This window comes from Lemur catta, chromosome 6 (assembly GCF_020740605.2).
Source record: "Lemur catta isolate mLemCat1 chromosome 6, mLemCat1.pri, whole genome shotgun sequence".
Lineage (NCBI taxonomy): Eukaryota > Metazoa > Chordata > Mammalia > Primates > Lemuridae > Lemur > Lemur catta.
The window spans coordinates 23,144,905-23,160,103 of NC_059133.1; the positions used below are offsets into that span (position 1 = coordinate 23,144,905).

General features: G+C 43.5%; 1 long non-coding RNA gene and 1 other non-coding gene across 2 annotated transcripts in view; both read right to left on the reverse strand.

Annotated features, from left to right (window-relative positions):
- LOC123640491 overlaps positions 1-12,358 on the reverse strand; it is a 57,446-nt gene extending 45,088 nt beyond the window's left edge. The window contains exon 1 of the long non-coding RNA XR_006735999.1: positions 12,329-12,358. This is a non-coding gene — a long non-coding RNA (uncharacterized LOC123640491). The remainder of the gene's footprint in view (positions 1-12,328) is intronic.
- Positions 12,359-14,756: 2,398 nt separating this feature from the next.
- On the reverse strand, positions 14,757-14,828 carry TRNAD-GUC. The gene has a single exon. It is a non-coding gene; the product is annotated as a tRNA-Asp (tRNA).
- Between the last annotated feature and the right edge of the window lie 371 nt (positions 14,829-15,199).

A 15,199-nucleotide genomic window follows, 5' to 3' on the forward strand; every position in this document is an offset into this window, starting at 1 on the left:
AATGTCTCAGGCACAGGCTGAGAGTGGAGATTTCGAGCTTAATTAGGATGTGGCCATCTTTTTATGTGAGGTGATGAGAATCAAAGAGTGGCCTCGTTCCTCCCCTCTACTGAGTTCTGGAGCAGGTGGTTGGGTGCTGCTGCTCACACCTTCCGAGGGTGTCCTGTGGGTGTCCTCTGGCTGGCGGTGAGAGAAGGCAAGCACAACTTCACCGCTAGCCTCCACTTCACTCAGGCCTTTGCCGGTAGTTGATGCTCCATTAAGCTGCCCAGGAGTAGCCTCCACTGCAAACTGAGTAATGTGGGCCTCTGAACTCCCAGCCCTAGCTCTGTGGAGACCTGAATGTATTACCTAATAAAGGCTCTTTTTTGTGACAGTCATGCTTATTTGCTTATACATGAGCCTCTGACTCTCTAACATTAATTTTTCCATTTGTGATGAACTGGCAGAGATGGGCGATTTAGACAGGCAATAACCAGCTAAAAAACTAAAAGTTTAATTTAGGCTGGCTGCTAAAGAGACACTTACTAAAACACATGCAGACACAAACACATGGAACAGGGTAGCACCCAAACTTTAACCATTGTTCCACCTCATTCTATGTGACTGCTTTGTTAAATCTTTCTTTGTCTGGTATCTGTCTCTTCCCTTTCAATCCCACTCAACCTGATCGAGTCCCTTGATCACATTTTGCACTCCCTAAATTCATTAGCCTCCCTAAGGATGCCCCTCCTCCCGGCTCCAAAACACCTTTCAGCTAAATCCACTCAACAAATGTTGACTGAGCGTCTACTGCCCTCAAAGAATTATGGTCTAGTACTGAGACAGCTTGGTGGAATGAAATACAGATATACAGACATAGCTATATAGTGAAATGTACCTTTTGGTTAATATTCCTTCGGTTGCAAATGATAGAAAACTCAAACTTGCTTAGGCCAAAAAGGGGAATTTCTCACTCTTCATTTTGGCTTCATTCTCGGGCAGTATGTGAAGACTGGAAGTCTGCTGTAAGTTCCAGGATTGGGATGGAAACGTGTATGTCCCTTCCCAGCAGCTCCTGCTTATATCCCGAATTCACTATAATTAGACTAACCCGAGTCACATGAGCCCTCTGCACTGTGGGTCCTTAGTGCTCTGATGGACTAGATTTCAATCCCACGGAATTCAAAGTGGCTACATCTGAGCAGCGGCCTTAGTAGGCGGGGCCTGATCAGTTGGCTGCTTATGATTGGCTGAAGCTCATCAGTCTGTGATTGGCAGAACCTGGCTCTATGGTACAAAAATACACTGCTAAGTTAAATGGTTTCAATTTATTTACGTACCATCAAGTTGCTGTTTGTTCCATAGAAACAGCCTTAGGCCAATGGCCTCATGCTTATTTAGTTTAGCACTAGGTAGACGAAAAACAGCAAGCATCTCTATAGTGTGGGTAAGGCATATTGAGAGCACAGTGAACAGGTGCCTAAATCTGTACGCAAGTCACAGAAGGCTTCGCAGCAGAGGATGAATCTCAGTTAACTCTTGAAAAAGGAGCAGGAGTTTTCTGCTCAGGCAGGGGAAGCGGTGAGAACGGGAGAGAGGGGATCCCAGTGGCACGAATGGCTTATGCAGAGTCACAAAAGAAAATAAACTATGTGTCCATCTTTTTATCCCAGGCAAAGAGCCTGATTAAAAGCTAGCCTCTGGAGCCAGAGTGCTTGGTTTGCATCCCAGTTGAATCTTGGCTGGTTACTCAGTCACATTGTGTTTCAGTTTCCCCATCTGTAAAACGTGAATACTAATAGTACCTACCTTCCACGGTTGTTATCAGGATTAATTGAAATGTGTTAATATACTTACAGCACTAAGAATAGGGCCTGACACATAAGAACTGCTAAAAACAATTGTTAAATAAATGCAATAAAGTGAAACAAAATAAGTATGTTTATTGATTCATGCTGTGCTACAACCTAGTTTAAAATAATGGCCTACAATTATTTGGTGCAATGCACTATAAACTTGACTTAAAAGATCACTACAAAAGAACAGCAAAACCTTCCTTTTCTCATGATAATTTGTATAGATAACATTATGTATCATATCATATATACTCCAGTTCTTTCTCATATATAAATTGCCCTCTTTCCAGTCGTAGTGTTGTCACACTGTTATACCATAGTTCCACATTTTATAGGAAATGTAGTCTCTTTCCGGCTTTTGTTTCTTAAGGTCTAATCTTGCAGATTTATTTTAGCAAAATGTTGCTCAATTTTCCCCACCAAATCTCATGAGACAACAGCCTGACCCAAAAAACCTCGAAAGAGAGGAATTTAACAGAATGTGCACACAACCCACTCTGTTTTGTGTTCATTTTGTAAATGTCAGGCTCTGAAATTGGGTCAACAATCTCCTTATTCCTAGTCTGTGTGTTACATTTTCTTAATTCATGTATGTGTTAGGGACTTTGGTCAGATGTTCCCAGTGTATTTCATTCTTTGGAAATCCACCAACCTCCACCCTTAAGAAACAATGACTTTCAAAATGGTCTAAGAAAAAGGAAATACATTAAATATCTCATTCGCAATGTTTCACGCTGTGAGGGGGAGAGAGGAAGTTAGTTAGGAAAAAGGGTCCACGGTGAGGCCAGGGTCTGGGATCATACTGTCGGTGTGAACCCCAGCTCTGACCCTTCCAAGCTGAGTGACTTGAGCAAATGACTTATTTGTTGGAGCTTCAGTTTCCTCTCCTGTAAAATAGGGATAATAATAATACCCGCCTCGTGGTAGTAGCCAACCCCCCAAAAGGCACCCGATAATCAGCTCTTCTGTTACAGCTTTGTGTGGTTTCCTCCTGCTGTAGCATGCTGGTCTATGTGACCAGTGGAATATGAAAGAAGGGGCGGTATGTCACTTTCAAGGCTCAATGATGTTAGCTAAAAGCTGGAAAGACAGCCTTCCGGTGGCCGCCATTTCCTCCGCTTCTAGAGGACGGAGACCTCGGTGACTAGTGCCATGTGCAGTACCAGGCAAGGGCTGGTGGATGGCCCTGGGGCACATAGACATCTCGGGTAAAATGTGATGCGTTCATCTTCTTTGTAAACACACCTGGGGGTTCAAGATGTGTGTCTTAGTCCTTTGGGGCTGCTATAACAAAATGTCATAGACTGGAAGGCTTACGAACAACAAAAATTTTTTTCTCACGGCTCTGGAGGCCGGCAGCCCAAGATCAAGGCACTGGCAGATTCAGCATTTGGTGAGGGCTTCCCGGTGCACAGAGGGCACTTTCAAGCTGTGTCCTCACATGGTAGAAGGCACTAGCTAGCTCTCCTTTTATAAGAGCACTAATCCCATTCACAAGGACTCTGCCCTGGTGATCTAATCACTTCCCAAAGGCCCCATCTCCTAAAACCATCACTTTGGTAATTAGAATCTCAACATAAGACTTTGAGGGAGTGGGACCACAAACAGTGCATAACAAAGTATAAGTTATTTTTTTCTGAATTTGCTTTTAGTTTCTAACTTTGGTTGTAACTGTCAACCTTATGAGAAGTATTTTCCCTCTCAATTACCCATCCAAACTTTACACATTCATTCAGGAGAAGTTTTGAGAGATGGACACGCGCACACAGCAATCATTTGGATGCAGGCAGTAAATATGAAATTTCTAATATTGTTTATGTAACTGGTCTGTTTCACAGGCATGGCTTGTGAAATATAATCACAAATATAATCACAAACAACTGTATGCTTTTTGTTCTGCTGGCCCTTTAACTTTTCTCTGTGAGCTAGCGTTTCCCCGATCCCTGGATAAACCTTGTGTGGGTTCACCATTTTTCTGAATCCTCCGGTGATTAAAGGTTTTATGGTCATGTTTCCCAAATTGCAGCCTCAGTTCAGAATTTAGAATGTAATTATAAGTGAGTGCCTTAGTCAGCTCAGGCTGCCATAACAAAATGCCACAGACTAGGTGGCTTAAGCAGTAGACATCTAGTTTTCACAGTTCTGGAGTCCGGGAAGCCAAGTTCAAAGTGTTGCCAGATTCAGTGTCTGGTGTGGGCCCTTTTCCTGGCTTGCAGATGGCCACTTTCTTGCTGTATTATCACACGGTGGAAAGAGGAAACTCTGGTCTCTTCCTCTTCTTATATAGGCACTAATCCCATCATGGGGCTCCACCCTCAAGACTGCATCCAAATCTAACTACCTCCCGAAGGCCTCACCTCCTAATACCATCACATTGGCGGTTAGAGCTTCAACAAGAAATTCAGAGGGAGATTCAAACATTTAGTCCATAACATTCTTCTCCTGGCTCCACAAAATTCACATCCTTCTTGCATGCAAAATATATGCATTCCATCCCAACAGTCTCAAAAGTCTTAACTCATTCTAGCATCAACTCTAAAGTGTCATCTAATATTATCGGAATCAAATAGGAGTGAGACCCGAGATTCATCCTGAGACAAAATTCCTCTCCAGTTGGGAACCTGTGAAACCAGACAAGTTATGTGCTTCCAAAATCCAGTGGTGGGAAAGTCATACATTAGGAACAGACATTCCTGTTCCGAAAGCGGGAAGCAGAAGGCAGAATGGTGTGATGAATACCAAGGAAGTCCAAAACCTAGAAAGGTGAACTTCATTAGGCCTTAAGGCTTAAGAATTATCCTCTTTGGCTCAATGAATGCTCTGCCCTCCAGGCCCACTGTGGTGGTGGTCCCACCTTCCAGAACCACTGGGGTGGAGGCATCATGCCCATCACTCGGTGGGGCGGCCCTGGCCCTTCAGGTAGGTGTAGCACCACCCACACAGCCCTCCGTGGGGTTCCACCCTTGTGACTCTGCTGGGCAGCAGACCCACTCTTTGAACTGGGGGTGCAGGAAGCCTTATTCTCAGGGGACCCTACACTCTGAGCCAGAAGTGGGAGTATCAGCCCTGATGATCTCTAAATTGCCTTTGGGGTCCTTCTTTTCTTTGCTTGAAGGATAATACATATGTACGGCCTTACTTCATTCCATCTTGTTTTATCTTTTCCTTTTAGTCTCAGCTGGCAGTGTTTCTGCTAGTATAATCCCACCCCTATCCCTGGCTTCTGTTCAGACAGCTGCTGATTAAGTCCATAGTTCACACCCGTGTTACTCTGCTTATGAAACAGTTGGTCAGCCACATCCGTGATGTTCCCTTCTGAACATGAGAATCATCTTTTGCAGTATGAACAGGCTAAGAATTTTCCAAATCTTTAAGTGCTGGTTCTTCTTTACTTAATGATTCCTTCTTCAATTATTTTCTCTCTTCTCCAATTTTACCATCAGTAGTCAGGAGGAACCAAGATGCTCCTTTAACACTCTGCTTAGAAATTACCTCTGCTAACTGCCCAAAATTTCATTGCTTGAAAGTTCTACCTTCCACAAAACACCAGAACATGAACACTATTCAGCAAGTTCTTTGCCACTTTATAACAAGGCTTTTCTCCAGTGTCCAATATCATGTTTCTCATTTCCATCTCAGACCTCATCGGAATGGCCTCTGCCACTGTATTTCTGCCAACTTTCTGTTCGTGATTATTTCTGTATTCTCTAAGAAGATGGAGGCTTTCTCTCCAGCTCTCCTCTTTTCTTTTGGAGCCCTCGCCAGAATCACCTTTAGCAATCCTTTCACAGCAACCTCAGCTTTTTCTAGCACGTACCTCAAAACTCCTCCAGCCTTCACCTGTGACCCCGTTCCAAGACCGCTTCCACATTTTTATATATTTGTTATAGCAGCACCCACTCCTTATACAAATTTCTATCTTAGCGTGGGCTGCCCTAACAAAATAGCAGTGAGCAACAAGAACAATTATTGGCAGAATTAGTAATTCTCCTACTCCGAGATAAGGTGAGTACATTAACAAACAAAACAAGATAATAGTGACAAATCAGATTTGATAAGAAAGTAACCCCCTCATGCAAAACAATAAGGATTTATATTCACTCTTGTTGACAGTGAACCTTGCCCTCAATGTACTTTGTATCTTGAGATACTAATTAATTATAGCAGCACACGAGAAGAATTTGCAGACATTTATTCAGGGTGTGCCCCCAATTTTTTCTGATATTGGTAAGCCATAAAAAAAATTAGAGATTCCTGCTTTATATTTCCACGCAAGCCTTGCTGTCTTGAGGAAGATGCCCATTGACCTTTCCATTGAAATCCTACAGCATTTGCGGACTGCCCACCTGGATATCCAGTGATTATTTAGTCTCTCGCACTGATCTTTCGTGGTTTCATTTTATGTTCCCCATTTTCCCAGTATGTTTGCAAACCTCCCAGGGACAAGTGGGAATCCATGCTGTTTGGTACCCACAAAAGGTGCCTGATAATATCGCATAGGTGTGTTTCTGCCTACCATGCATGCCCACTTCCTTCTGGCCTAGAGTTCGGGAGTTCTGGAGTTATCTCCCTCCAAATGAAGACTGAGGGGTAAAGGGTGCGAAGAAGGAGAAGAAAAAGTTGAAAAAAAAATCAAAAGAATCTGGAAGGTTTGTTCTTTTAAATTCCTTGAAGAGCAGAAATAAAAGCCAAATCTACCACAAAATATCACTTAATTTCTAATTTTATATCATTCTAGCTCAAGGATTCCCCTCAGAAACAAAGGGGAATCATTTAAGGAGTGAGAGATTGAGAAGTTCTGGAAGCTATGCCCTCTTAGTCAAAGCAACAATCTCAGCTCCTATAATGTGTCTTCTCTTCCTGCCACCCTTCCTGCATTTCTTCCTTCCTTTCTTTCTTTCTTTTTTTCTTGGAGATAGGATCTGTGCTCTGTTGCCCAAGCTAAACTGCAGTGGCTTCATCATAGCTCACTGCAACCTCCAACTCCCGGGCTCAAGCAATCTTCCTGCCTCAGCCTCCCAAGTAGTGGAGACTACAGGAGTGTGCCACCATGCATAGTTAATTTTTTTTATTTTTTGTAGAGATGGAGTCTCACTATGTTGTTCAGGCTGGTCTTGAACTCCTGGCCTCAATAGATCCTCCCACCTTGACCTCCGAAAGTGCTAGGATTCCAGGCATGAACCACCGCACGTGGCCTCTCCTTTCTTTTATTCCATTTGCATCTATATAGGATCTACTATATTGTTTGGACCAAGCTGGGTGCTGTGGTAAGAGTTAACAGAGCTGCAAGATATACTCGTAAGAAGCTTGCCATCTCCACTTCTTTGGGAACAGGGAGAGAGAAGTATAAAAAAACAAATGCAAACTAACTGGAAGGACAAGAAATATATACAGTCAATACTCATCTTTCACAGTAGCTATATTCTATAAAGTTGCTGTAAACACTGAATTAGTGAATCCTAAACCATTGCTCCCAGGGGAGATAGAGTAGGTTCCTGAGAGCCTCTGGTCACAATATTTTTGTCAATGAATCGTTACATAACCTTGTTTTATATGTATTTCAGTTGAAAGACACTTTATGTAACACATAGTTGGTCATTAACACCGAACTCACAGCCAACAGCACTGTAACTCATGCCTGAACGAAACTTGCCTAACATACATACTTCCCCCCAAAACACATCACAACCTTCTTGCACTTGGGAACACTACAGAGCAGTTGAGCACTTGCTTGGGAAACATTTTCAACAGCGAAATCACCAACAAAAATCATGAAAATGGGAAAAAAACGTGACCCTACACCGCAAAAAAGACACTTGTATACGGTATGAGAGCAGAAACAAGAAGGCAGTGTCACCTCCGTTGCCCTCGGTTGAGAACGTGCCCCTCTGCAGACTGCAGTTTTTCACAGCTCTGAATGTGTCTCGGAATGCCCCTGTGCTGGGAGTACTGATTCGGGGGTAACAAATAAATTTTAGTGAGTAGGCAAATTTGCAAATACCAAATTCACAAATAATGACGATTGACTATAAATACACACACACACACACACACACACACACACACACACACACGTGTGTGTGTGTGTCTATCTGTATATCTGTATATAAAGTTCATGTTCAGAAGAATTAAGGACCAAAAGAGAAAGGAAACACATCGGGAAATACTTATGGAGAAAGCGGGCAGTGAGCAGAGGTGGAGGCCTTCCGGGACCATGCGCGGGGCGGGTAGGCCTGAGCGTGGTGCGGGTGTCTGGGAGGAAGGAAGGAGAGTCTGGCTGGAGAAGGGGGCTGGTCTGGAAGCCAAGCGGGAGCAGCTTGGGAAGAAGGTAGAGGACAAGTCCAGGACGTATGTGGAAGGTCACGGCTCAGCTCCCGGTTTAAGATCCCCTGAGACACACCTGCGGGGGATGGGGGCAGGGCGGAGCCAAAGTCAACCAAGATAAGTCAGAAATAGGGCTTTCGAAAAGGAAACCCTGTAGACACTTACCAAACCCTACTCATGCTTTAGGGCATCAGAACAAAAGGTGTCAGATATCTGCTGTGATGAAATAGCACTGGCTGCTCAGTAGGAAAATACAAGCAGAGCTGGAATCTCTGAGTCAGAAAAAAACACGCTCAGCAAAGCTTGCAATCAGGCATACCTGGAAAAGCAACAGAAGTGGCTGAGAGGAAAATAAAGTATGATCAAGACCAGCAGTTGCAAATAATTTTTTTCCCTGTAACTTGAAAATAGCTTCCCTCTCTGCTTCATCCACTTCTCCTCCTACCCAAGCGGGGGGGGGGGGGGGGGGGGGGGGGGGCGGACAGCAGGATGGGGTGGAGGAGGCATCGAATTTGTGTCAACAGCTACAGAACTGGGTTGCTGCAATGAATGATTTTGGCTCAGTGCAGTGATTCCAGAGGAAATTTCCTGGAATGGGTTTAGCTGTCCAAACTTCAAAGTAGCACATGAAAACCTGGCTGCAATGTGTTCACCAGAAGACATATACTGGAATGTCCACAGCAGCACCATTCACAGTAACTCAGAACTGGAAATTACCCACATGTCCGTCCACAGTGGAGTGGATAAGTAGACGGTGATATATCCTCATGCGGAACACTATACAGCAGTGTGAGTGCACAACCTAGAACTACACACAACACTGCAGAGGAATCTCGCAGATGTAATGTTGAGCCAAAGGAGCCAGGCATGACAGTACATACTGTGTGTTTCCATTCATATAACGGAAATATAAATAGCAAAACAGGTCAAAGTAATATGCTATTGGAAGTCAGGCAGTAGTACTCCTGGGAAACAGGATTTATAGAGAACAGAAGAGAGCTTAAGGGGGGCATCTAGTGGGGTGGTGGTCATGTTCTGTTTCTAGTCTGGGTGCAGATTGCACTGGTATGCTCAGTTGATCAAGTTCAGTGAGGTATACACTTATAATACATGCACTTTTATGAACGGACGGTATGCTTCAATAATTATGTTTTTAAAGTGTTTACCATTAGCAGGAGGGTGGCAAGGGCATTCTGTATTGCAAGCAAACAGATTGCCTGGTAGCATCAGAGGACGAGGAAGGGCCCACAGTCAACACATAGTGAAGCACTGAAGAAAAGGATGCCTAGAACCTCATATGGAATCTCATTCATTCATTTACACATTCACTCAGCAAACATGCTCAGAGAGGGAAAATATATAGTCAGGGTCTTAAGGACACTTAAGTAGAGCTGGGTGGGGCCAGTGCTGGGGAGAGTATGAAGTACACAGGATGTCACATAGCCAGCGGGCACTCTGGCTCCAACCCAGGGCAGCTTGACAAGTAAACTGACAATCATTTAGTGCTGTAAGTGCTTTGTTAAGGATGGCGGTATTAGGGGAGCACTGATTTGGGGGTCCAGGGCAGTGGACCCCAAGAGCAAGAGTCCTGACATGTTTGATTAACTCTTGAACTGAATTTCCCTCCAATCCAAAAGTATCCTTTGAGTTTCTAATTTAATATGCACACGGATCACCAGGGGACCTTGATAGGTTCTGATCTAGCAGGTTCGGAGCAGGACCTGAGGTCTGAATTTCTGATGAGGCTTCTAGGAGATGCTGCAGTGGGACCTCAGCCACACGATGTGTGGGGAAAGAGAGGAGGTCACGCAGCCAGCGGGCTCTCTGGCTCCAACCCAGGACAGCTTGACAATCTGCTCTGTTCAGGCCAGTCCCTCGCCTCGGGAGGGCACCAGCAAAGAAACAAAAGGTAGACCTGTGTGGGAGGTGACACGGGTGGCTAGAGAGGCTCTGCAGACCCTGCCTGCTGTCAACCATGGTGGGGATGAGGTAGGAGGGGGAGGCAGGTGCCAGGAAGGGATCCCTATTTTACAAAATTTGTAGAACTTTGTCCTGTGCTTCTTTCATTTCTGGCCTCTGCAACTGCTCAGACCTTCTCTTGACATGAAGAACAGACTGGAGATGTGAATATAAGTGCAGAATTTGTGCACAGGGCTGCACAAGCAAAAAGAAATTGAACAGAACAATGGAGGAATGGGTTAGGGTTGCCTCAACCATGTTGTGAGCTAAGCATAAAAAAACGTGGCTGAAATAATTTCTTCCATTTGGTCACACATTGGAGGGAGGCAGTGAAGGGTGTCCCATGCAGCAGCTTGTTCCTTTAGGGAAAGAGATTCTACTAGACTTCAGTCCAGACTGGAGGAAGGGGAGGCAGGGTGTGGAGGAGGGGAGGGATGGAGGCATCTAGGCTTAAGGAAAGGAGGGAGAAGTCACAGAGCTGGAACAACTTGGGTTCAGCTTGGCTGAAGCCACCTGAATCAGCGCAGGCTGCAGAGCTGGGTGGGGCCCGTGCTCAAGATACATAGGATGCCACCAAAGGCTGTTTTTGTTTGTATTTGTGGTTTTTGGTTCCAGTAACCTTTATCTTTTCTTTTCTTTCTTTTTCTTTTTTTTTTTTTCAGAGATGGGGTCTCACTGTGTCACCTAAGGTGGAGTGCAATGGTACAGTCATAGCTCACCGTAACCTCAAACTCCTGGGCTCAAGTGATTTTCCTGCCTGAGCCTCTCAAGAAGCTGGGAGTATAGGTATGGGACACTGTTAGGGACAGAAAGACAAGTGAGAGGAATGTTAGGGGCAGAAAACTAAGAAAGAGGAAATGGTTGCAGAAAAATAAGAAAAGGAAACGGTTATTTCAATCTTAAAGAATGGGGTAATTAGGCCATGGAACCCTGACCAGCACGGAATGGAAAAATAGAACTTTCCCCATCATAGGTATGCTAGAAAGAATGCCTGGAACATAACCTTTAAGTCATGTCCAAAAATAGAACGGAATTCAGTCCTAATTACAACTAATCTTTACCTAAACATAAACTACTAGCATATAAAAAGAAAGAACATAGAAGTAAACAGAGTCTTCTCCACTCACAAAGACAGACCCGTTTCCCCTTAGGAAATGTCTTTTGCTTTCCTTTCCTATACTATCTTATTAAAAAAGCTGCCTAAGTACATATACTCAGTGTCTGCTCTTTTCTCTCTGTCGCATTGGCCCAGCTTGTGACGCTATTCCTCCAAACTAGGAGCCAAAGAATAAGGGAAAAATGTCACCATTGAAAATCCACTGTGATACCACCAAGCCCAGCTAATTTTTAAATTTTTTTGTGGAGACGGGGGTCTTGCTATGTTGCCCAGGCTGGTCTCGAACTCTTGGGCTCAAGCGATTCTTCTGCCTCAGTCTCCCAAAGTGCTGGGATTACAGGCATGAACCACCACACCTGGCCTATTTTTTCTTCATATCCATAAATAACTTTTTTGAATAGGAAATATTAACCTACATGAAAATTCAAAAGGCTTAAAAGTTTATTCAGTCAAAATATCTACTTCCTGCCTCTGTTCCTTGGCCACTCTATTTTCCTCCTCCCTACAGGCAAATAATACTGTGAGTTTCTTGAGAATCTTTCCCGAAATATTTTATGTAGATATCAGCAAAATTTTTAATATATTCTTTGTCCCTTTTTTACACAAAAACAGCAAGTCATCCATAATCAGTATCTTGTCACACTCTCTGACCACACTGCCCTTTTATTTTTCCAGATTATTCACCCTGATCCCGCACAAAGGCTAATTCCTGTCTTTCACACCCTGGTGTCCTCTCCTTGCCCAATCTGCCCATGCTCTTGGTGTAACTCCCCCTGGGCAGTCATACCTGGCTAGAGAAAATTTACACAATAGTGCTGACCCAGCTCACTTCCCCAGATGTTTTCTAGGTAGCAGTGTAGTAGAATGTGCTTAATAAATATCCGCAAATTACATTGAATATTTAAAGAAAAGAAAGGTGTATGGGAAGGAAGGGGAGAAAACAATGTGAAGTCTTTATACCCTTTTAAGGGAAGTCTTAGTGTAGCAACTGAAATTTCCTATAAATGCATTTCAAAACATATGATCTTTGCTAATGTTGCCATTTATTTTTAGAGGCCTAATTTGGTAGGACCTGCTTTGCTGTACAAACCTCAGTTGCTTCTCATTTCCCAGGTCTTCCTAAAAGCTCTTGCTAACAAAACAAGAGAAAATAAATATTAAAATTATCAAAATAGACAAAATAAAAGCCAATAGCGATAATACTATTAGCTAACACATAACAAATGCTCACTCTGTGTCAAGCACAGTGCTAAGCGTATCCCATACATTATCTCATTTCATCTTTCCAACAACCCCATGAAGCAAGTGTACCTCAATTATTGTGAGGGATAAGTAATTTTTCCAGGAGAGCAGCATGGCTGGAATACTTCCTGTTCTTATGGCTCTATAAATATATGCACTATTTCTTTTCATAAAACTTTATATAGATCAACTTTTTCATCCTTAACTCTCCTTTGGTAGATAGATCCTGATATTTCCCTTATTTTATAGATGCAATGGAAAGCCTCATTTTTAAAAGCATTCCCAATCTACTATTAGGTATAAAAAATACTCCTACCATTTGTGAATTGCTAATTTTGTACCCTCTGTTTTGGAGGTCAGTGATATCTTAGAAAACAATTGCTACTGTATATCTGTCTTTCAGTGAATATATTAATCAATTGAGGAATTCATTTGTGGTTTTCTGTGGATATATTTTTTGAACACAAGTGGCATAAACCCTGTGGGTTTCTGGTAATCAATAATGGAAGATGATATTGACCATCTTTTCATTAAAACAGACTATCCTTTCTCCATACTAGCCAAAGACGATGATTTGATTCTGTATTACTTCACTAAGTCAATTCTATTGTATCATATGTAACCCAAGATTTGGCAACCTTAAAAAATGTTTGCAAATGTTAATCATGTCATAAATTCTCAGGCCATATGAAATTAGGACCTGTGCACGTGTAAGGTATTGGATTTCATAGTTTGGGATATTTTTGTTTTCCTTTGACTTGCAGAGGCCAACACAAGGATATCCAAATACACAGCATCTTTTTCTGTTGCTGGGGCCAAATTGAATTCTTAGATCATTTTTGATAGAGAATTCAACTGTAGCAGCATACCCAATCCACCACACTTCTTAAATCTTCATTTTCCTCATCTCTACAAACCCTTTCACCTCAATATCTAAATATGTTAAAGTTTCTCTTGCAAAAAAAAACCTTTCCCAATGCTGCATTTCTCTCTAGCTACCCCTTTTATCTTCCCTTCGTGAGAAGACCATGTATCCTGACAGTGGCTTATGTTCTACTTCCCCTCTTCTCTTCCATTGCTCAATCCACTACTCTCAAACCACGAGAGGCAACAAAACCACCACCTTCCCACACTCACCTCACTGCCAAATCCAAAGGAAAATTTTCACACCTTACTTTAGTGGCCCTTGACATTGTTGGTTGGCTCTTTCTAGTTTATTCATGGGTTTCTCTTCCTCTGGTCCCCTTTTAAAAAAATTAAATTCTGCTGTTCTCCCAGCTTCCAACCTGTTTTCACTGCTCTTCTCTTTACATAGTCTACTTGGGTTGAGCTTACCCCATAATTTCTTCTACCGCACATGTAATGTTGTCATATCTACCTGACACTTTCCCAGAGCTACAGACTTGCATATCCAAGTGACTGATGGACATCTCCACTTTGACTCCGGTAGGTTTTCAAACTCCACCAAGTCCAAAATTGAACTTGGCATCTTCCCCTTAAATCTGTCCTCTTCATATAGTCTACACCTCTGGTTAACAATTACCCAGCCACTGAAGCCAAAAACCTGAGAGTCATCTTAGGCTCCTCTCAATCTGTGCATCCACCTACCTCTCAAGTATTCCCGACATTCATTCCTTCCTCTCTATTCTAATTTATTATTTACGTGTGACAGGCCCCCAGCATTTTCTGCCTGGACTATTTTAATAGTTTCCTAACTCTCCTGCTTCTGGGTTGTTATCTCATTTTCATTTTCATTTTCTGAATGCTACCAGTGCTTTCTTTGTAACATGAATCGATCATACATGGCAGTCCCCTGTTTAAAATTCTTCAATGGGTCCCCCATTCATGCATTCAGGATTATGAGCTCAACCCAAGTGGAGTGTGTAAAGAGAAAAGCAGTGAAAACAGGTTGGAAAACAAGTTTAAGATTCTTTGAGACTTGTCCTCTTCCAATTTCTCTAGTTTCAACTCTGAGGCCCTGCTCTAACGGCAAGGCTTCCTTCAATTCTCTCACCTCCCGGAGGGCCCCAGAGCTGAGCCAGAAGTCCCAGCTCTACACTCCCACTGCTGCCAGCGCACACTGCACTTCTCTAACAGAAATCATTACGGTTTCTAAGATGGGAACGTTGGCTTTCTGTTTTAGACGCCCAGGGCCTGGAAATGAACCTAAGAAACAGTAAAACTGACAGAACTGAGCTTACTTGCAACCCAGCAACAAAACAGCTTTTAAAATCTGAATTTGACTGCTGATGGGGAGGAAAAAACAGTTATCGTGCCTCCCCGTCGGGGAATCGAACCCCGGTCTCCCGCGTGACAGGCGGGGATACTCACCACTATACTAACGAGGAACTGCACAGGAGATGGCCTTCCGATAGACCTTTTGTATCTTTGGACTTCGCCCCGCCCTCCCCACACACAACTACCAATAGGTCTTTTTTCTTTTGTTGCCATCACACTTTCCACCGAAGTTGGATAGAACTAAAGTGGAAGCGTTCGATTTGTCCTCCGGCTCCACTTATTTCCCTTGGCCCACCCTTCTCTGCTGCCCCTACTTCCCTCCCGTTCTTCCCTCTCTTTGGCCTCCAAAAGGAATCTTGGTTCCCCCCGCCCGCCCCGACACGCACGCTCCCTGGCAGCGAAGCGCAGGCTTCGTCGCGCTGCACCACGGGACTTGTGGTCCAGTTCTCGCCGGCCCCTCGCTCCTCCGACTTCGGGAAAC